Genomic DNA, 24,220 nt, shown 5'->3' on the forward strand with positions numbered 1-24,220 from the left:
TAAAAAAAAGGAATACCTTCCTGGCAAATAAGCAAGTAAATAAGCAAGCAGTCTCAACAGCTTTCTTGGAAGGAGTCAGCCGCTGCAGGTATGGTAGAATTCCTTTGGCCAGCCTTAGCTTCCCCGGGCTTTTCTTACACTTGTGTTGGCACAGTTGGTGGAGTTTATTATTAGTGGTCTGTCCTATAGGCCATTCATTCATGGAATATGGCCCTGGGAGAGGGATCTTCATGTGAAAATAAAATTGTCATTGTTTTTCATTGGCTTAGGAGGCATCTCACATAATGAAAGAACATCCCTAAATAGAAAGACCTCAATTCAGGAAAAAAGAAAGAAAGGTGAGGAGAGAGAGAGATGTCCTCCGTGGAATCGTGGAACTGAGGAATTCAGGTTTTGTTTTGTGCAATGCTAGTTGCCTTGCCAGTCTCAAGCTGGCACTGTGGGCTTGCTGTAGCTGCTGAGCCTGAGCTGAGGAAAGGAGACAGTTTGCTTCGGTTTTATTGCTCAGCCTCACCATGCATCTCAATATGTTTTTGATTTTTGTATTTTAAAAATAAGGTGAATGATCTCAAAAGGAAATCATTACAGGCGATTTTATTCTTTGCTTTTTCTAATGCACAATTAAAAAGCAATCCTGGTCCTATTCCAGAGATTTTCTCATTTCTTAGTGTAAATGTAATTTAGGCACATATAATAGTTCAATGGTATTATTAGATATTATCGTATTTATTTTATTCAAGAAAATGTTTGACACACCTTATTTGTATTCTTTTGGAGGAAATGTCCTGGAATGGGTTTTGTCCTAGTTCCTTTCTGTGTCTCTCATAAGGTGTGTGTTAGAATTCAAGTTCCAAAGAGTAAGAATAACATTTCTTTTTTTTGTGTGTGTGGGGGAAGGCATAATGATTTTGAGCTTTGAGGAGTTTCAATGGGCTATTGTTGCTTGTTTTGTTTTTTTGTTTTTTAACAATGTTCCAGCCTACCAAGTCCCACTGTGACACACTCTCTACCTCCAATGGCAGATATTTATATTTCAAATTAAATAAAACAATAATTAATTTTCTTTTGAAAAATTTTTGGAATTTTGCTTTTTCAAGATCTATGAGGTAATTGGAGATACCCCAGGCTGTCACAAAACCAGGGCTGGGAATCACTGCTTTAATGATTAGCACTTTGTAAGCCTTCAAAAAATATTAAAACAGGATAGATTGTCTAATTTCTGGTGGGTGGATTCACTTTAGTATAATGTAATGTGTTAACAAATGCTCAGAGAGGAGGTTGTGGATCCAGAAAGATGGCTTTTGCAGAAGGCTTTTATACAAATTAATTCAAAGAATAACAGGAACAGTTGTGTAATGGGGCAGAAGGAATAAGGTGACTCAATTAAATGATAGAGAAATCTCCAGGAAAATATTTGTCTCACATCAACCCAATACTAACAGTAAAATTCTCATTGTGGAAATCGATAATCTTGCAATAAATGCATAATAACTTCAAAAAGGGATTTTTTAATTAATATTTTTATATGATTGGCTATGCACCAAATATTGAAATCAAGTACTGCTTTTCTTTACTTTAAGAATGATAAAGTTCTCTCCTATGTCTCTAAAGAGAATCTTAAAGGAGAAGGATCAAAAGAGTAATTTGCAAATAAATTCACCTGTTGAATTTGTGCCTGAACTTACTATATTTACCTAATTCATTTTTGGCTTTTGCTTAACTTGAGCCATGGTAACACACTGAGAAATTAATGCCAGGTTCTCCCGGGTTGCTAGAACATTTGTACAAGGCAGTGGTGAATAAGTAAGGGTAGTGTAAGCCCTAGGGTTTGGGTCCCACTCAGTAGGGGGTCTTAGTCATTGCCCGAAGAACCATTGTGTGGTCTAGCTAATTGGTACTGCTAGCCTATTGTTATTTCATGGATCCAGGAAAGCAGTTTGGTCCCTTTCCACATTCAGAGCTGGGCCCAACATACTAGTAGTTCTGGACAGAGAGAGTTCAGGATCCATCAATTTGATGCTAAAACCTAAATCAGCTTTGTGTCTTTCGGAGATGGATTAAGGACATTTTTGTAGCGTTCACAGATACACGATTCACAGACCTACAGTGGTATAGGCAGTTTGAAAAGAGATTTGAGTAAGTAAACAGGTAGACTGAGAGAGGATAAACAGCCCTGAAAATACTTCTGTTTTGTCTTTTGGCAGGGATGTCTGCTTTAGGCTTCCTGAGTTTTTTTACCTGGTGTTCTGCAGGGAAATTTGCATTCCAAAAGATAGGTTAGGCTGCCTTCCTGCTTCTGAAACTCCTAGAAGGTGTTCTGATATAATAGGTATTTCCCCAGCTTTTTTTCCTGGAGATAATCCTCCATTACTTGGTTAATACAGGTTCTATCTGGTTAACACTCCAGTAGTCTTGCATATATTTTCCTTTTAACTTTTTCTGAGGAATAAGGGTCCTTACTTTCTTTTAAAGAGGATATCTATTATACCTAAATAAAGCAGAGAGAGAAAGAGAGAGAGAGAGAAATGTGTAACGTTATTTTGAAAAGTATCCCTTTCATTTTAACCTTTCCTTAGCTTTACCATCTAGACCTACAGATACAAATACAGGTGAAGGACCACTCAACAATGATGCTGAGTTCCTGAAGGTCCCAGACTCTGCACACTTTTCCCTTTTTCATTTTTTTCTTACCGTATTTAAATTTTCATTCATGTAGTTTACCTCTTAGCTATCTCTTATTCTTTAATTTATATTTCACATTTTAGAACTTGCTTGGAGTGTACAATATGTTTCAAACTTGAGAGAACAGAACTAGATAAGTTCATGAAAAATAGCCCCTTCTTTCTTATTCCAGAATTATTTAGAAGGGGAGCAATGGAACTTTTTGGATCAGTCCCGTTCTGCTTTGGGCTACTTAGGCTTTCAGTCTATGGCTCAGTTCATTGGCACCAGATGCCAATAGTACCAAGGTCAAAGGTTGGATCCTCACTTGGGCTCGTTTGCTGCCAATTTTTCCAACAGGTTGTATGGAGATTGAGTACAGTCACTATAGAAACGCTGGTCTTAAAGGCGATTGGTGAACACATGAGTGACTAGATGAAAATCTAGTCTAGAAAATCTAGAAAATCTAGGGGCTGTTTTTCCAGCCCCATTCCTGGAAAAACAAAGCCTGGGCCCTACTGTCGTTTTTGCGTTTGGACAGAATGTGCCACTTAAAATGTGAGCTTGTTACTCAACCTCCCTGAATCTCTGTTTCCTCATCTGTAGAATGGAGATAAGATTTGCTCCCTTTCTACCTCACCAGGATCTGTGAAGATTAGATAATGGCTGTAAAGTCCTTATACAAAGGTATAAACATTATTATAAACAAGGAGATTAGTCAACAAGTATAAAAAATATTTTAAGGACCCCCCGAAAGTGTATTGCCTAATAATTTTTGAATCAGTATCAGTAGTTTGCAGTTTAATCCATTCTGAACTTGGCTTAGCTGCAAAAAGTTAGGTGTGAATGTTTGACCCTTTTATTTATTTATAAGGTAAAAAAATTGGTAGTGAACATTTATATTAATAAAAACAAAGTGGGCTTTGAATCTGAAACAGGTCTTATTTGAAAAAGAAGGTGAAGGCGAAGGTCTCTAGCAACATATGTGCCACTGAGGAATATTTGCATATATTTGATGCTTCAGTGATTTTCACAGTATACCTTGGAGTTTAAGCTGTAGCAAAGAGCCAGTGCCATTGCTCAGCACCATAGTTCGCTCTCTCCAGCTTTATTATGGCACACAGCGACAACTTCATTTTTAGCATTAAAAAAATCCTCTTCACTTAATTCAGACAGTGACCTGCAGGCCTCATTCTGACTGAAGGAGCCATTCAGAATACTTCCAGACAAAAGCAGGGCTTTTTCCTAGCAACCAGATCAAAGCCAAATCTCCCAGAATAGCTCCCTCCCAGGTTTCCTTTGGCGCATAGGTTCACAAGGATTCTAAGGCTTGTGGTATCCAGTTCAAACTACTCTTTCAAACTGAAATGGAAAGGAAAACTCCTGAGGAATTTTCGCAGACTCTGAGAACTGGCGAGCATTGCAAGAGCACTTAATCTTGGGAGAACACGGTGGTCATTTGGAGCATCCCTAACTTTGTTATCGCCTGCATCTGCATGTACATTCTGTCGGACTCCCACAGAATGAAGTCTCTGTTTCCTTTCTGCCAGTACCTAATATCAGCTATGCCCAGGAGCCGGCTGATGAAGACTTCCTGTTTGTTTTGAGTCACTGTTAGAGTGATAAATATACTTTAGCTTTCTGCTTAGAGAGGAAAGAAACCAGCTGCCCTGAACTAAAGAGAAAAATGCAGAAATTCCACTGAATGGCCCTGTTATCATGCAGTTTCAAGGGCAGCATCAAAATGAAAACTATAAGCTTGAGCAAAGTAAATAATTTCCATATTAAAGCATCTTGCTGCATGCATAGACCTAAGTTGTTTGTCTTTAATCATTTAGGCGAACGATGAATTTTTCACTCTTCTAAGACTAACTCAGCAATGTTTAGAAGTTTAAAAAAAATGTAAACTTACACTACAGAGTAATGGTGAGCTATATAAATAAACAATTACAGTTGTGGTTTTTTGATCTGACCACAAGCTTTTAATGCCATTTTTACATGAACATATAATGCTTCTGGATAAACAGTAATGTTTACATTGTCCGTGGCATCCACTGTTGTACTGAGTCATTTACATACATGATTATTTGGATATAGAGTAACCCAAGAACAAAAAGAATACTATAAAATTACTTAAAACAAGAACAACAGGAAATCCTTTATAGCTTAAATAGCAATTCTTAAATAAAGCTGTGGAGTTTTTATGTTTTGATTTCATTTTTGTCCTCTTATTTTAAACAGGCTTTGGATTTGATAATTAGAGTGTCCTTTGAGTGGAATTTGTATTTTAACAGTGAATTAAGGAAGCCTTGCTGATCTGAATGTCTTGACCACTGCATTCTGGCTTTTGTCTTTTTTTAAAGCTCAGTTTAAACTTGACTTCCAGTAGTTATGAATTGGAAAAGATGACAGCCACTTGTGTGTACTTGGAGCGTGTATGACTTGCTTATTTCTTCCCAATAGCTATGGTCTCTTAAAACAATTTCTAATTGTAAAAGAAGAATTTGCTAATAATCTACAGTTAGTCTCTTTGTCCAGGATAAAGAAAATGTTTAATAAAAAATTCCAATTAAAGTTAGCATTAACACTTTTATGCTGTCAAATTAATGATGCATATATGGAGGCAGGATGGTGTGCATTGGTCTTATCACAATGCATCTGGTCATATTTGTAATTTGAGACACGAAAATGCACCAAAATATTGTATATAAAAAAGGTTCCCTAACATGTTGGAGTCAATGGCTGGAACATCAACACAGTGGCTTCCTGGGTGAGAGAATTACAGTGCTGAAGGCTTGATGGAGACTGGGTCCTTATCCTTTAAAAGCTCACATTAAGAAAAAATTCATGTGATGTTGGCAGCTTGTAAAGGAAGACAGACATTTAGAAATGTCCAGAATATTAGTTAAAACAAAGCCAAATATACTAAATATTGTTTTTACTTTATAAATATGTTGTAATGTGTGTTTTTAAAAAAATATTCTCACTTTACTGACCCAAGGAAGTTGAGAAGAAAGCATTTCTAAATATGATGGAGGATGTGAGGCTTAAAATACTGAATCATATGACATATTTTCTGTCATAATGGAGACCTGTATGTATATGAACTTAGAAAGAATAGAATCAGAGAGTGGATGGTATTAGAAGAGGGGAAAAAATAATGAAGCCAGGATTTTTTGTGGGTAGGAAAGAAGGGTATAAAACAAATTTATCAGATAAATGTATTTGCAAAGGTAAGTATGCCAGGGGATAGTTTCAGTGGGTATATCAGCCTCTGTACTTTTTTAAAAAAGAGGTTAAAATTAGATAGAAATACATGAGATAGTGGTTTAGGTGAGGTTTTTTTGGTAAAATCTATTATTTAAAATAAATTGGAACTCTAATGGGTGGGACCTATCACTTACCAAGTATAAAAAGGCGTGAATAAAACGCCTTTTACCTTTTCCAGTGCTATTGAATGTCAAATATCTAGTGCTGAAGTGAAACTATTATGGTCAAGTTGGTGTTGCCCATGTCAAATCACCATTCTTCTCAGCAATAGTAATTGCTTAGATTGTTCAAAACTAGCTTTAGTTGTGATGGCACATTTGTGATCCAGCCTTAAGGAATGGATCTGTAGGGATTCCACTCACTGATAACCAGCATCATTTCCTCATGATTCAATAAGAACATAAGAATCACATCTTGTATTACATATTACACAACCATTTACAAAATGCTTTCTTTTGCAATGTCTTGCATGATCCTTGGTTGTATCTGGTTCTGGTTGTAAGTGGGAACAATAACAGTGTGTCATCTGTCCTGGGCCAGAGGTGATGACTCCAGCACCATGGTTCCTTTTAAGGGGGCAGAAATATTCCTCATGCTGCCTAACAGCATTTCAGGAGCATATGCTTATGAAAGAGATGCTTCAAACCTGTATTTTCAAGTATAGTAACTTGCACCAAAGTGAAATGAAACTGTGTTCCATAGTTAACCCTGTATCTCTCTGAAATTATCATGACACCACATTCCTGATCCTAGGAGTTTGGGACAATTCTATTGAAGAAGGTGAAAAATAGGCATGGAGAATAAGGGCTATGGGAATCATTTGTTATCTGAATAAAGGGTTTTTAAAAAGAATACACTTATTAGAAGAAATGGGGTTGGGAAGGGGGTATGTTTTTCACACCTGTTTTCTCACTTCTGAGGTGATAAGTCCAGCCCTCACAAAATAAAATGGCAGGTTTCACACTAAACCCACCCAGGCATATTCCTATAGTCTCCTAACCCATTTATTGTTTGAGAATAAAGAGGCAACAAGATCTCTTGCACAAACCAGTGGCTGAGAGAGGTCAAAGCAAAGAGAGAGATCTTTGCTCTGCCTGCCTGTCTTCCAGATGTATGTCATCTTCTGTATAACATGTACGGATCTCCAGGGCAATGTACGAGGTCTCCAATAACTTTGGCTCTAAATCAACAATCTTCTTCTTTGTCCTATTCTTGATCTTAATACTCAGTGAATTAAATGCCTGAGTTCATGATTTTACCAACTGAGCTCTTACACAGTTTATATATGTCTTAGATTCTCTTGGCCACCATTTCTGTTTTATCTCAGTCATCCACTGACATGAAGATAATTTATTTCTCATCATCTCTCATCTCTCAAAATGGCCTATCTGATCACAGCCTGGAGTCACAGAATTGTATAAATGGAATTAACCTCAGAGATCATGTAGGGCAACATCTAATAACCAACTAACAGAACTCTTGATTTACCAACCCTCAAACCTGATCTTCACCATTGTTCTCCAGCTCAGTAAACCTCATCTATGTAGGTGTTGAAAAGAAAAACTTCTGGGACTTATCTTTGATTCCTTATTACCTTTACTACCCTATATACAACCCATTAGTAGATCTTATCTTTTTGCTATCCTGACTATATCCAATATTTTTCCAAGAGCCACCATCACCTCTTGCTTTGATATAGTAAGAGCCTGAAATTTATCTCCTTGTTGCATATTCTCTCACACTTCCCTGTATTTTCTACATATTGCTTTCTCAGACCTTGTTTACTGATTTGCTCTTTTTGTGATTTTTTGGCTCTGCTACCCCTTACAAGGATGTAAGTTTCAGGAGAGTGGAGACATTGGGTACAGAGTGAGCTCTGTAGCACATATAATTGTGCCTGCTACATCAGGCACTTTCAATGCATATTTGTTGAATAAATTAATCCCCTCCTACACAGATTGGAAATACGGGTCACAATCAAGTTAAGCAAATTTCTTAGGCTCACAAGATTAGTTAGTAAATCTACAACTACAACTCAGGTCTCTTGACTCAGTCTAAAGCTCTTGTCATTGGACCATATTGTGGTTACTGTAGTTCTTACTGTGTAAGACTGTATAATATAGACTTAAGGAGTGCAATCTTCCTTGCTCTGGCTTGTAATGTGGGGCTGTCTGGAAAGTTAGTGAAACTAATTATAAGATTAGCAACTAAGTGCCCTGGCTAATGTCCAACACAGACCTGTTGCACCAAAATCTGCTCTTCAACAAAGTTTAAGCATACCATCTAGTGAAGGTAATTAGCTTTAAAGACCCGTACAAACTTTAACTTTCTGGATGATCATTCAATATCACTTTATTGTAATGTCACCTTCAAATATAGAACCATTTAATTTTTTTTTAAAGGAATTCCTTTATTTTTATTATTTATTTATTATTATTATTTATTTTTAGCTGTGTTGGGTCTTCGTTTCTGTGCAAGGGCTTTCTCTAGTTGGCGGCAAGCGGGGGCCACTCTTCATCGCGGTGCGCGGGCCTCTCACTGTCGCGGCCTCTCTTGTTGCGGAGCACAGGCTCCAGATGTGCAGGCTCAGTAGTTGTGGCTCACGGGCCCAGTTGCTCCACGGCATGTGGGATCTTCCCAGACCAGGGCTCGAACCCGCGTCCCCTGCATTGGCAGGCAGACTGTCAACCACTGCGCCACCAGGGAAGAGCCAGAACCATTTAATTTTTAATGTACTTCATTTTCTCTCCAAGAAGTAAGTATGTTTCCACCTTCCAAAGGATGTTTTTCCTCCTATACTTCTGTTTTGAATCCAATTTTTCTAGCTTCTTCTGAAGGCTTGTTTATTCAAACAATTGCAGGCTCTTTCCCACACCCCTAGCTTTTCCCTCTTCATTGCCTTTATTTGAGTGGTAGTATACAAGCTTTAGAATCTGTAGACCTCAGTTTGAACAAGACTCTCTCATTTACTAGCTGTTTGACAGTGGACAAATTACTTAATTTCTCTGAACCTTGATTTCCTCACCCTGAAAATGGGGATAAGGAACGGCAATTGTGTAGATTAAATTAGAAAAGGTATGGAGAGAACTCCCTGAAACAGAGTATTCGCTAAATGGTAGCTACCAATATTATTACAGAGATAATCACACTTCCCTTATCTGAAAAAAAGCCTTAACATAAATGAAAACACCACCCCAAATTCTCTCAGCTCTACTATCCCTAAATAACCCATCTTTGCTCATCATTTATATTCATAGCCAAAATTCTTGCAAAATGTACTCTATTCCTTTTCCTTTTTCATAATACTGTTGTATCTGAACAGACCGAGAAATGTGTGTTATGTAGTGTCAAATGTTACACTTTTGATTTTTCTATGCAAACCATGTTATTATTAGAGATTTTCTATTTCTCATATATCTGTGCTCTTTTATTGCGTTAGGAGGGCCGGTCTTTCAGAGAATGAGCTAAAGTTCACTAAACTAGGGTTAGTGGCACCAGAGAACTGGGATTTTCTCCTAAATGTCTCACAGTCTTCCAAGTATTATTGGAAGAACCATGGAGATGATGAGAGGTGTTGAGTACCCTAACTGGGAGATGGGTTAGTGGACAGAGTTCTAGTCGAGATTCACATAGTTAAGAATAAATGGGGGTGTGCAATTACTTGAGGTAGACCCACATAGAAATTTAGAAAGAGCTAAATTGTTGATATAGGGAATATGTCTCAAGAGGAGATACTCCCAAGGGTGATGTGCCATTTTCTAGAGCTAAGGGTAGTACTGGATGGTGAGTCTGAAGGAGGAACTTCATAGGAAGTTATCGGACAATAGTGAGCTAGCCACCATCACGAAGTTACTTCTAGGAAAAGTGACAAGTGAGCTGTCCTCTCCACACTGCCAGAAAACCTTATCATAGATTGGGCAGGTCTGTCTATGGAGAGTGGCTTTATCCAAGGACCATGAGGAACACTGGACAGCTGACTCAGGGGGATAGTAATGATAACTTATTAGGTTTATTTATTTTCTGTCTTTCTTTTTTTTTTTTTTTTGGCTGCACCTCGCGGCATGCTGGATTTTAGTTCCTCGACCAGGGATTGGACCCGAGAACCCTGTATTGGAAGCGCAGAGTCCTAACCACTGGACCTCCTATTTTCTTTCTTTTAATTAAAAGAACAAAGTAGCCCAAATTCCTGCATTTGTAGTTTCCAAGTATCTGCTTTTGGGCTCAAAACCAAAGACATGAAAAACTTCTACAAATTCACCTGGGTTCTCAGTGCCATAGACGTCTCTGGAAAGAGGGAGGCTACTCAAAAATAAACTCAAGCAACATCCCAGGCTGTGCTCCAACCTACTCCTCTATCTCCAAATGCTTAATACTTGACCTGGCCAAGGAAAAACCACCAGCTCCATGTTTACTCAACCCATACTTGGTGAATGAAATATCTACCACATCTTTACTCCTAAAAACAAATACATTTTTTTGAGAAAAGAGTTTTAAATATTTTATTTTAGTTGGAATACTACAAGAGGCCAGTTACCGAAAATTAAATTGGTTCAATCTTAATCAGACTAGGTTATATCCAAGACTTATGTGAAGTGCCATAGACATTTTGAGGCCTCTGAGGTGCCTTGGTATGTATTCCCTCAAGGGTTTCACTTACAACTAGGATGAGTTTGCTTGAATGGAGAATCTATCTCCTTTTATTGTTTTGTATTATATTTATCGTCTTCTTATCTTCACTGTGTGCCAAACAGTTTTCCATGGAATGATTTATTCTAATAATTAGAAGAAGGCAATATTCTTTTGGTGGATGACTGTTTTGTCTGAGTTATAAAATACAATTTGCCTTTTTCTTTGTACCATTGTTCCAGAAGAGATTCATATTTAATTAGTTTGAGGTGTACTGTGGCTTACCTTTGTCTCCAAGTAAAAGATTTTTCTTGTTCAAAATCAGATGGATTCTGAGTTGACAAGGTAAAAAATCTGCAGTAAGATTAAAAATGCTAAGATTTTCCATTAAGAAGTTGCTTCTAAGATGCTATAATTTAGCCCTTCAGATACTGAACACCTATTAAGAAATGCTTGCATTATGTTAGATGTAAATTAGGTGACTCACTTTCTCCATCTCTTTCTCTATATTTGTTTTTAATTCTGTTCTAAAGCAGGAACTAGGACCAAATGAAATTAAAGCATCTTTTTGGTTTGATTGGACTAATATTCTTCAATGAGCTGAGTATGACTCACAGCCTGTCCCCTTTTTATTAGTAATTAAACTGAGACACTGAAAGATTATGTAAACTCATAACAGCAGATTAAATATCAAGGCTGTAGTCCACTGAACAACATTGCTATGTTTAAACTGATACCTTCAATATTGTCCTCAGATAATTTAAATATTTGACATTATAGGATAGTCCCCCAAAAGTGGGGTAATTAAAAACAACTGTTGTATTTTACTTTCATTTTTGTTGGAAAGGGGTTTTCACTTTGAATAGAAAAGAACTTAAATAATGTGCCTATAACATTTTTTGTTTTTGCTTCATTGAAAATTGCTTCTGTACCATGGTGGTAGCTATTCCTTCCTTATTAAAAAAAAAAATCTGTTTTGTTTTTCTCTTAACCAAAATAATTCATGTCCATTATAAAAAATATAGGAGGTATAGAGAATATAAAATGAAGAAAATTGGAAACCACACACAATCCCACAAATTAAAAATAACCATTGTTAATGGTGCACATTCGTCCAAACATTTCTTTTATGTATGTTATGTTATAGGCACATTTTAGAAATGTAAATCCTACTGTAATTTAAAAAAAAGTCTTTTCATGTAAGAGTACATATTGACTATATTTGTGTCATTAAATATTCTTTCACAACACCTTTTATCTTGGCTGCACCATTATTTAGTTAATTAATCCCCTTTTATTGAGCAATTAGGTTGCTTCCCATCTTTTAAAAACTACAAATGTGGTTGGCACAAATATTCCATGTAGCTAAATATTTGTTCATACTCTTGATTATTCTTTTAGAACATACTTCCAGAAGTGGAATTGCCAAGTCAAAAATATATCTGGATTTTAGGCTTTTAGTTCACGTTAGTGCCCTTTTCTTCAGAAAGATTGTACTAATTTGCATGCTAATTTGGTTGTAGCTTATCACTTTGGTATTTTTGAATCTTACAGCTATTTGCCTTGTGGCAACCAAACATACTGACTGTGTGGTGCTCCAAATTGGTAAAAAGAGGGGTCAAAAATAATTGACTAAATTCTACCATGTCCTGATTATTTCAGTTATATTAATTTGGCATAATCCTTTCCCTTGTCTGTTCTTGGCTAGTTTATGTATCTGGATCCATGATATGTTTTACTATTCTTCAAGAAGCCTCAAATAAATTGAAGAAGGGAGCCTGTCAGTTGCAGTCTAATATGGTATATTAACACTCAACCCAAATTCAGGCAAATGACATCCATTAATCATTGGCCAATATAAGAAGCAAGAATTGTGATGATATTAACCAGAAAAAGGTTCCAGAATAACTCTGAAGCAGACCATGTAACCTATTCCCCCAAGAAGCTAACATACAAATAAATTAATGTGCTCACCATTGAAACTGACAAAGCTTCCAAAGCTCAACCAGGTTTGCTGCTTAGATGACATTGGTAGGAAGAAGGCCCAGACATAATTTCATCTTTTAATTTTCTCGTCTCTTCCAATCTTATTTTTTTTATCTGCAAATTTTATAGGTGGAGTGTGGTAGAGATTATGAATTATTTACATGTTTTAGATTCTAAATTTGTCAAAAAACAAAAATTGATAGTGGTATTTTCTTTAGTGTCTGTTAACCTCTCTGTAAGGCATAAAGTCTACTCATGACTCGTGTACCAGCAGAGAAAAACAATTCAAATATCAGCTGTTCCCCCACTTCCACCCCTAAAAATGTTTCTAGCCTCAAAAAGGAACTTAGTTCTCGGCAATTTTAGCCTAAAATGCTTCTTCAGCTTTTCTTAGACTTTGGCCATCTCAAAATGCAAGTGAAGACAAAATTGTCCCATAAGATTAATTTTTGGTGATTGAACTTACATCTTAAAAACTAAGCTGTTTCACTTCCTTATGAAAGAACAAGTTTCTTGAAGATAGGTTTCCATTCCATGTTTGTAATCCCTAAAGTGCCTAATCTTTTACTAAATGTTTTACTAAATTTTTTTTTTTTGGCCACACTGTGCGGCTTATGGGATCCTAGTTCCCCGATCAGGGGTTGAACCCAGGCCCTCGGCAGTGAAAGTTCGGAGTCCTAACCACTGGACCACCAGGGAATGCCCATAAAGTGCCTAATCTTTGATATGAATTTGTGTGGCGTGAGAATGTCTTATGTTCCCACAAAAGCAAAATATTATTACTACTGGTAACACACTGTAGTGGAGAGAATACCTAGCTATGCAGAGGTTAAAATACCCAGATTCTCCTTCAGGCTGTACCAGCCTATTAGCTGTGTCACCTTCGGCAAGTTAATAAATCTCTCTGAACTTCAGTTTTCATAGTTATAAATGATGATACAAATAAATTTTCTCCTTAGAGAAGAAGTTGTTTAAAGATCAATGGAAATGAGAATAGAATATTGTGTAACCTGACTAGTGCATTTCAAATAAAAATTACTATTACTATTACTATTATTATTATTTTGAAGACATATGTTATTGCTTACCTTATTGCAATTCTTATTTCCCAGTGTTTGGGTTGAATTGATAGCCTAACTTAAGTCAGCCCTCTTTGTATGTAGTACTTTATCTTAAAATTTTGTATCTAGAGATTTTTTTAATTGGAAATGATATATGTATTTTTTTTTACTGTATTTAATTATTTTTCTTTCTTTCTTTTTGAATTGCAAGATACTTGCAGAAAAGTGCCCAAATCATAGGTGAAGAAGCACATGTAAGCAGCATCCTAATTTAGGGTCCCCTCACACACTTTGCAATCTGCTACGCAACTCTCCCTGTCCTAAGGGGACCAGGACCATGGCTTCCAACACTATTATTTAGTTTCCCATGATGTCATGCTGAAATGGAGTGGAATCAGGGCACCTACTAAGCTGTGTGACATGGCAAATTGCTCAGTCTCTTGGCTTCAGTTCTCATCTTTGAAAATAAGGAGGTTGAACTTTGAAGGTTTTTTTTCCATCTTAACATTTAATGATTGTTTTAAAGGGCACTCTATTTATCTAGGTTAGTACTATTTTTGTACAACATCTTCTGCGGTTTGTTAGCTCAGGTGGAGCTTCACAGAAGCCATGTTCTAAATGAGAGGGGGCCAGTTAACTTTTTCCTCTACCGTGAATGTAAGCAAACCCCTGACCTAACCCGAAATGGTCCCAGAGGAGTCGGTGAAAGGGAATGATGAACCGAAGGAACTGAGGGAATTCCACCTCTCCTACAGCACTGGAAGAGTTACCTCAAAGCACTCTCCTCTACTTGGTGCTTTGGGCACCATCACAACACATGAAGAGCAGAAAATTCTCCTATAATTTGATTGTCTTGGACCCACCATTCAGTTGTGGGATGATTATAGACTTCTGCCACTTAGCAATTAAAATATTGCTTGGGTGGCAATATTTACTACTTAAGTAATAGGATTAACATTTTTTTTGCCTTAGTAATATATCTAGCAGGAACCTATAGTTCCATGACTTCTGTCCTCAGAAGCTGAGTGAGATGAGGAAGAATGAATTAAAATAACTTCCTTCAAAAGTCAAAACAGTAAGCATTACCACCTTCCTCCACAGTCTTGTGACATGTGCTGTCCCCTGGGTTGAGTGTTCTGTAGTTCTAAGAGTCTCCTAGCATGAAGGATTTATTTAGTTGCTTTTATTTTATAATCTTTCCTGAATGATTTCTTCAAAGGGAAAGATTCATTTTTACAGTAACCAAACAGATGAATAAATGAGAACCTACTTTCCAATAGGCCCAGAACCTCAGGACACTATGCCCTTGATGGAAAGTACACAGATCTCCAGGACTCAGGGGACATCTTATCCCAGTACTTCCTGTTCCAGGCTTCAACCAGGACCCATGTCTTTACCTGTGACCCACAATACTCTCTTCCCCAAGATGTGTATGTGGTAAAGTGAGAACTCAAATTTCTTGTTTTCTTTTTTTTTTGAGAAACACCAGATAGAACCACATGGCCCAAAGGGACCGTAATAACTTAATTGCTCCCAATCACGGTGCCTCCAAATACATTTGCAGTTCATGGTCATGGCTTCCCAGGATAGGGGGCATGGTGAGCCACAGGTTCATGATATATTTTGTGCCACATCTTGATCCAACTTTAGAAAAAGTGGGAGACACTGTTCCTCCTATGGACTGTTGCCGACTGTGACTTTCAGCTCCTCCTGCAGGGGAAACCCATACTGAAGGGGGGATGGGCATTGTCTTCTCTGCAGCCTTGTAGGATGAGAATACTTTCTGCTTACCTTTGTGAAAATTGCTTAAATACAGTTACACTCCCAACATGCATTTCCCCTGTGTCCTCCAGTGTTAAACAAGAAACCCAACCCCCAAATCTAAACACCAGACAAGTAGCTTGAAAAATGAAAATAAATTTTCCAATCCAAAAGCCGTGTGCTTCTGTGATTGAAAATCTTTCTCTTAGCGAGTGGGAGTTGCTTTCATCATTGCTGGTCATATGTTTTTGTTTTTCATTTCTGGTGGAGAAGTTTTCTAGGGTATTTTTCAAACTTTCCAGCTTAGCAAAGCATTGGCTAAAATTGAAAAGAGAACTAGGCGTTGGGTCGGAGGCAGCATTAGATTTGTTCTTGGTGGGGGGGGGGGCGGGGGGCAGGTTGCTGACACAGCGAAAATAAGACAAAACATTTGAAACTTCTGGCTTTGTACTTCTCAAATGCCTCTTTTAGAAATCGCTTAAGTCGTTATTAACATCCACCACCCACCTTCCCTTTTTGGTCCTGACATTGGGTAATAATAGATAATGTTGACATATGTTCCCTGCTGGTCAGAAATACTATACTTCTGTGAAAGGTAACATTTTCAAGCTATGACAAAATGTATTTTACTTGGACAGAACATTAGTTATTGGACTAATCTCAGAATGTGGGCTGTGGGGTAAAAGTTTTAACATTTTAGTTGTGGAAGAAAGTTTGTTGGGAGAGTAAAAGCATCAGTATGGGGTGTGTTTAGCTTTCACCATTTCTAGAGGTATTGGCTTGATGTCAAACTCTTATGTCCTTAGGAATGTAAAGGAAACATTCCCAGTATGTATGAAGAACAGCTGTCCGTGGACACAGCAACTTTTCAAAATGATTAGACCCAATTTTACTGCAGTATGGATTATGGAATCAAAAAATATTTTTCACTGTGTACCAAAGAATTCTGTTTTACGGGCCAGTTTTAAAGCTTTTAACTGCGTGAGACATATGCTGTGGTTCTGTTGTTTGTTCTCCATGTGATGTACTCTGAAATATGTAAAAAGAAAAAAAAAGGAGAGAGAGAGACAGAGAGAGAGAGAGAAAAAGCATGCAAATTCTTCTGATCAAATGTGGTCCTCAAAACTACTTTTGAAACTAATTTAGGGGATGAGTAAGGAAATGCCCCAGCTGGCTTCCATGCTACTGAAGTCTGAACAGCCCTTTGCAAAACTGGAAAAATTGATTTTGTTTTGAAGGCTCTCACAGACTTTAGTGTTGTGGAAGTTGGAGAGAGTTTTTATTGAATCTGGTCCTTTGTGTTTTATGACAGTCTGAATGGGTGTTAAGATCCATGAATAAATCTCTTGCCGTTTCTGAAATTTCTGATATAAACATGGGCTCCGTCAATTTGTTCTCTGCACAAATGTCTTTCAGAATGTTAACAAACATGGCACATTGATGGATGGGCTGGCCAATGGGAAAGCAGTCTGCTTTACTTGGTAGGGCATATTGGTACGATTTCTTTTGTTTCTCAATGCTATGGCCATTAAAACAGTAGGGGCTGCTGGGAGGTGAGGTGGTGATGGTTGAGAGTGAGGACTTCATGACAAAGAAGAGCCAGTTCAGGCTGTTGGGGAAGTGGTGTTAATGACCTTCCCTTGAAAGTCTGGCCAAGACACCACATCAAGGGGATTGTGAGATGGCCCTTAGGAAATGAATTAGTTATCTTCTTTAGTGCCCCAGGTGAATCACTGGGATGAACATAGGTAGTGAAGACAAGAAGATATTTTTAAAATATTGTTTTCCTATATTCTGCATCAGTTTGTGATTTTTGATTGTCCTTTAAACTCAAATGTTAAGTTGATAATTCCCTAAAATTAGTTTCCAAATAAATACTGTAATTTAAAACAAGCAAGTAAAAAGAAAAAGTCTCCACTTTTATGATAAAAATTAGGTCATGCACTATATAAACAACTTTTGAAGAAACAATCAGGATTGAGTTTCAGGAAATGTTACGTTCCACAATTAATGGTAGTGAAAAATTGCATATTGTGTAAAGTTTTCTAATATATAACTATCATTATAGCTATCATTCTGAGCCTAGTGTTGGGTTTTCATTTCGAAACACAAGTCCAAATCTTAGGCCTAAATCTTATTCTTCAGATATTTAATGCCCAGACTAGTGCTGTGATGGCTCCTATTTCTTGCATCAACAAGAATTTATTATGTGGTTACACTGCCAAACAGCATCTAGCCTTCACTTAGTTTGTACATAATTGCCCTTCTAGGGTGGTTACTGGGTATATGGAGCCATTCCCTAGCCATATTCTCCCCTACACACTGCCCTTCATGGAGACTTGGTAAAGGATCTGAGTAGTCATTTTGGTTGAATTTATATTTATGATGAAATCAACGAGCTAATGGGGGTGCTTCATGGGAGATTTTAATACACTCTGTTATTGGCATTATAAATTGGGCCAGTTACTTGATGTGCTTCTCTTTGTGGGCCAAATTCTGCCCTCTGTTTTTTACTTGAGATTCCCACTGAAGTAGTAATTACCAAGTGGAAGAATACTAAAAATGTTCGGCCAAATTCTGTTGTAAGTTGCTATCATGTAACTCCCAATGAAGTTAATTACGACTTAGTAAGAACTAGTGCTACAGAGTCTTAAGGGCTTTGGAACTCTGTGATCTGCCATCCAAGACACCCAGCCAACAATCTGCCTTTAAATATCTCATTTTAAGAGGCGAATTGACTCTGTTGAAGGTAAGAAATGGCTATGCCAGTAACTACATATGTAATGGGCTTTAAATAGTAGAATTTAGCATCTTTGAACTTCAAGGAGTTTGGTCTCTTCTTTCAGTTTCCCTCTTTGAGAGAGAGTCTGTTTTATAGAACCTTTAATTCTCTCTTGCTTTAGAGTCCATTTGTATGAGTTACCTCCTGTCCCATCCTCTGAGCATCCCTTAACTGTAATAATATGTAATTTTTATTTCCATTAATTGTAAAACATTTGCTTAACTCATCACTGCTTAGCTATTATTTCCTGGAGCTAAACCATTATCTTCCTTAAATACAGATATTTATATTATGCATAATAGAATTCCTGTCATAAGAATTCATTATAACTTTTCAAAATACTTTGGCTCTTATTTAGCGTGTATCTCAGTTTAGCCTTTTATTATTTTTTTAATGGAAAAAAGGGCCCTGTGACCTATTGGATTTGTAGGCGTTTGTCATTGTGCAAATAGGGTAGAAGGGATAGGCCATTGCTCATGGTTCGGTGTGAGCAGAACATACCACACTTTGGACCATCTACTGGATTGTCTCAGGTTAAGATTTATATGAAAGTTGATATGTAAAGATACCTAGCCTCTGGGGTCCTCTAGTTTGTACCTGAGACCCTGGTAGCCCAGAGAGTATCTTGAGGTATGTATAAAGAACCAGGCAGGTCAGGGAAGATGGTGGATAGTGACTAGTTATGTATCCTGTGGGAGCTCAAAATTGAGATTGGATTTACATTAAAAGCCTCTTTAGGTTAGAGCCAGGGAAAAATCAACTTATCCTTAGAGTAGTATGGTTTTGATAAGGACTGATTTTAGCCTCCTTCAGGATTATCCACGTTCAAAACTGTCTTTCTGTATGTTGCTATCAGCGCTCTCTGGGCAAAAGGGACATTGAGAATTCAGTTTCAAAATTAGAAGCATAGGATATTAGGGCTAGAAGGAACTTCCTTTTTCCTCCCTCTTTGTTCTTTTTCTCCCTTCCTTTCTTCCATCCTCCCTTACTCCCTCCTTTTTCCTTCTCTATTTATTGAACTCCTAGTGTTTGGCAGGCATCGTAATGACCACTGGGTATAAACAAGGAAAGCCACAGTTCCTGTTCAGAAAAAATTCACATTCCAGTTGGGGTGATGTTCAAGAAAAGCAACAATTATAGAGGGTATCTTACATATGGGAGCACTAAGGAAGGATACCCAGGGTGTGCCACTGAAAAGATTATGTTGTACTGCTTTGTAATTAAACATAAAAATAATGTTAAACTATAAAACCAGTACAATAAAGACCAGCAAAGTTTTTATTTTACCCAGTATAAGTATTTTATTGCTTTCAAAAAAATCAAATGGTTTCAAATTAATTTTTTTTCTCAGTTTTTTGGTGCCCCTCCTACTTAGTGCCATTAGCGTACGATGGGCCTATTAGATCGTTTAGCAATGGAGACTCCTGATCTAGGTTGGGCTTTCATGAAGAGACTCCCAATTGTAGGTAAAACTTGAGTTGAATCTTGAAGAACATGGAGTTACATTGTGATGGAGTTGGTGAGGTGCCCTGGCTGGGAGTAGGAGAGAGTTTAGGATTTTGGGGATGGTATGTGTTATGGGTAGGTAAATTCTCTGTGAAAATGCATTGAAAAAAAAAAAAAAAATGGTGCCCACGGTTTGGTGTGGGTGGAGCATAGAGTAGACATTTGTGGGAATTAAGACCTATTATAACATGTTGGTGAGTTTGGAACAATCTGGAAGAAATGAGAGAACACTGAAGATTTTGACTAAGAGAACACTAGATTCATACTTTAAAATGAATAACTCATTTGACAGTATTGAGAAGAGCCTTGGAGAAGGCGTTAAGGCTGTTGGTACAGAGATCAGTTAGGAGGCTATTGTAACATTCCTGGCAAATAATGGAAGACCTAAAATGATATTTCAATGGAATCCCCAGGACATATGAAAATTTAAATAATGAGAATGAGAGAGGGGAAAGCTCTCAGAATGACATTCATGTTTCTGGTTTTTTGACTGGATGGACAGAGATTTCATTCATTAAGATTTTAAAATTGGGAGGACCTTCTGTATAGCACAAGGAACTATGTAAATATCTTGTAATAACCTATAATGGAAAAGAATCTGAAAAAGAATATATATATATTCAGATATATGTATATGTATACATGTATATATAGCTGAATCACTTTGCTATACACGTGAAACTAACACAACTTTATAAATCAAATATACTTCAATTTTAAAAAAGATTTAAATATTAGGATTAGAAACATACTGATAAAGGGAAATGATGTATTCTGTTCTACACACCTTGAACCTGATTTCTTTCTGGGACATTGAGAGGGGAGCTCTGCTGATTTGGCCTAAGAGAAAGACCCCATACTTCAGAGCCAGAAAGTTGGGGCTGAAAGGGCTTATGAAGGCTCCACCTGTGCCATATTAAGGTATTTGGACTTTATTTTTGTCCTTGTTTCATTTATTCATGTTTAACTCAATTTACTCAGAGTTTGCAAATATATGTGGTTTGTGCGTTAGTTAGCGTTGATTACGAAGTACTCTTATCAGATGTCAACACTGAGACTTACGATGAGCTGACCCAGCAATTTTTTATTTCTGTGGCAATGATCCAAGTCCTCTGCTCTCAGGTAAATATAGAGAAACCCTGCTGTTGCCCATCACCTATGGCCTGATAGATGGTGGGACCGATAGGGGGGTGGGGTGGGGTCCATTGTGGAAATTGGATCAGTAGCAAATGATTACCTTCTATTCTAATGTAGGTCCAGCTCTGTATAATCTCCACATACTGGTCCTAGATAAATATTTTATTGAAAGAATAGGAGCTTAGGAACAGGCAAACAGACCCATTGTTAGATGAAGGGTGTTTAGTTGGGGTCCATGATCTGCTGGAGCCAGGGAATGGTTAGGAATATGCTCCTTGGGATCAGCTTAGATTTGGAGTCCCAGCTTGAACACACAGCAGCTGTTAAATCAAACAAACAAAAAACCAAAACCAAAAAACAAAGCTTTGTGCAATTAAATTTCCTTATAAGCAAACAGAGATGAAAGTATCTACCTCATAAGGTTGTTGCTGGGATGAAATGTGACAGAGCATAATACAGTGCTTAACAAAGTGTCTGGTACTTATTAGCATGCAATAAAATTAGTTAGTATTAGCTTTATGGATGGATTTCAGGGAATTTGTGGAAACCTGAAATTGTGTGCACTGTTTTGTGATAACGTGTGGAAGTACTATTTTTTTATGGGGAGAGAATATAGTATGGCTGTCACTGGAGTCTCAAAGGAGTCCATAACTTAACAACAATAATAACCAAGATTAAAAACAAAAAACAAAAACAAAGTGAAGATAAAGAAAGGCCATCCTACACAAAGTTGTTGAACAGTTGCTTTTTTAAAAAATAGAATTATATTTTAGGGCAGTTTTAGGTTTACAGCAAAACTGAGCGGAGAGTACAAGGAGTTCCCATATACTCCTTGTCCGCATACACTCACAGCCAGAGTGATACATTTGTTAAAACAAATGGTCCTACATTGACACGTCATTATCACCCCAAGTCCATGGTTTACCTTAGGGTTCACTCTTGGTGTTGTACATTGGGTTTGGACAAATGTTTAATGACATGTATCCATCATGATAGTATTATTCAAGAGTAGTTTGACTTCTCTGTGCTCTGCCTATTCATCCTTCTTTCTCCTCTGACCCCTGGCAACCACTGATCTTTTTACCATTTCCACAGTTTTGCCTTTTCCAGAGTGTCATATACTTGGAATCACACAGTATGTAACCTTTTCACGTTGACTTATTTCACTTAGTCATATGCACTTAAGGTTCCTCTATGTCTTTCATGATTTAGTAGCTCATTTCTTTTTGGCATTGAATAATACTCTATTAAGCAGATGTACCACAGTTTGTCTGTTTACCTACTGAAGGACATCTTGGTTGATTCCAAATTTGGCATTAATGATTAAAGATGTTGTAAACATCTTTGTGTGGGTTTTTGTGTGGATGTACGTTTTCAGCTCATTTGGGTAAATAGCAAGGAGTGCAGTTCCTGGAACAGTTTTTTCCCCTTAGTGTTTTATAACCCTTTGCAACCGTCTTTTCCCAGCAAACCCTCCTGATACCACCCATCTTGCTCAGAGAAGTCTATTTTATTCTATCATCCTTTCATCTTCTCCCTCCTCATCCAGGTGCTAGGGCCATACCACTATCCAAGGCAGCTCACGGTCTGTACTAGTATCCAGTCTCCCTAAGAAGGATTCCACACTGAATACTTTTTATCCTTTTTTTTCCACCCACAGCACTTTCTACCCTGGGTCCTATTCTCTGTCATTCCAGATCTTTGTTAGGGAACTGAGAAATAAATTCCTCCTAATGAGTTGATGGCTGGTATTGTTATTCCCACAAAGTATGATATTTACATTTAAATAGATCAGACTTTTCAAGGCAACACTTCTAGATGGGGTGGGAATGTTGGAGTGGATATTTAGGCCACCTGGCCTATCAGCAATAGAGATGTTTTTGGGTCTGGAGGTCTTTATGGACTGCTGAAATCCCATTTTATGATTGATTGTTTCCTCTGTCTTGATTAAGAGCCACACCTGTGAATTTTCATCCTTCTGCAGCTACTAAGACTTTGCTAAACCTCAGGGAAGTAATAAATTTACTTTACCTCAGTTATTCTTTCGGCAAAATGGGAATGACTGTAGACTTGCTGCCTAGGAATTGTATATAGTTTGATTCTTTTATTTTCCCTTTTATTTAAGGCACATGGAAGATGGAAAGTGCTAAGTGCTCTGAATTTTAGTATGAGATTTAAAGTACAAAATATCACTGCATAATGACAGATCAGATTTTTCAAGAATTCCCTGTGGGGAAGTTAAACTTCCATTTATACAGTGAAAGTAATATTTATCTTGCCCCTTAATGTTATTTTGTAAAGTCTACCTTAAAATAATACAAATCAGCAAAGCTTTCTTCCTTAAGAAGAACTTCTTAAAGGGAGTGAAAACATAGTTGTAACATTACTTTTTGTGTGGCATGTGAAAAGAAAATCCTGGAAACACATGTTTATTTTTTTCAGTTCCTGACCACTGTGTTTGGAAAAACTGCCAAGTGTGACTTAAAACTTGCAAATACAGTAACTTGCTTTGAAATTTGGACCCATAATGTCTTGGGCTGTTTTTTGTAGAAGAGGAATTGTTATGTTAACTTTGACTTCTTCTGATCACGTTGCTTCCCAGAAATCAGTTGCATGCAGATTAACAGAACAGATTCCAATGAATGAATACACTAAATATAACTGACAGTACTCAATATACAAATACTGAATGTGGGACATTATCAATTCTCCAAAGAAGTGCTCTTTATGCTTTTATACAAACGCTTAAGAACAGACTTAAAAGGACGTTGAAAACTTGCCAAACTTTCTTTGTATTTTGAAAGCCCACATCAAGAAGGGGTAGTAAATAGTTGTTGAATATAGGAAAAAGGAAGCTATTAGCATTGTTTTCTTTTAAAGATAAAAAGACAGTCCTAAGGAAAAGCTTCATAATCTTTGAAATATGAATATGTTGTTTAATCAGTTTGAAACAAATGACAACTGAAATTTATGCATATAAATTTGTCTGTATAAATAGACAAAATAACTCATTACCTGCTAATTAAAAAAAAAAGGTAACTGGCTGTTTTATTGAGGACATATTTCAGGACAACCATTTCTACTTTATGGCATTTGACAAGTCTCAGAGTGAGATAGAAATTAGTTTTGAATTTTCAAAGCTAAAAAAAAGTATATATATTTTATGATCTAGCTTTGAAAAAATATAGTGTAAGTACAACTAAATACATCTTTTTTTTTTTTTTGAAATACAGTAGCTAAACTTTCTTTTTCAGAGATGCAATATACAAATATATTTATTTGTGTGCATGTGTGTAAATAATATTTAAGAAGTATTTGGGGCTTCAGCAGCAATATTTTTAAAGTATAACTGACATACAATATTATATTAGTTTCAGGTGTACAACATAGTGATTTGACATTTACATACATTATGAAAAGATCACCACAA

The sequence above is a fragment of the Balaenoptera musculus genome, chromosome 7, assembly GCF_009873245.2.
Source record: "Balaenoptera musculus isolate JJ_BM4_2016_0621 chromosome 7, mBalMus1.pri.v3, whole genome shotgun sequence".
NCBI lineage: Eukaryota > Metazoa > Chordata > Mammalia > Artiodactyla > Balaenopteridae > Balaenoptera > Balaenoptera musculus.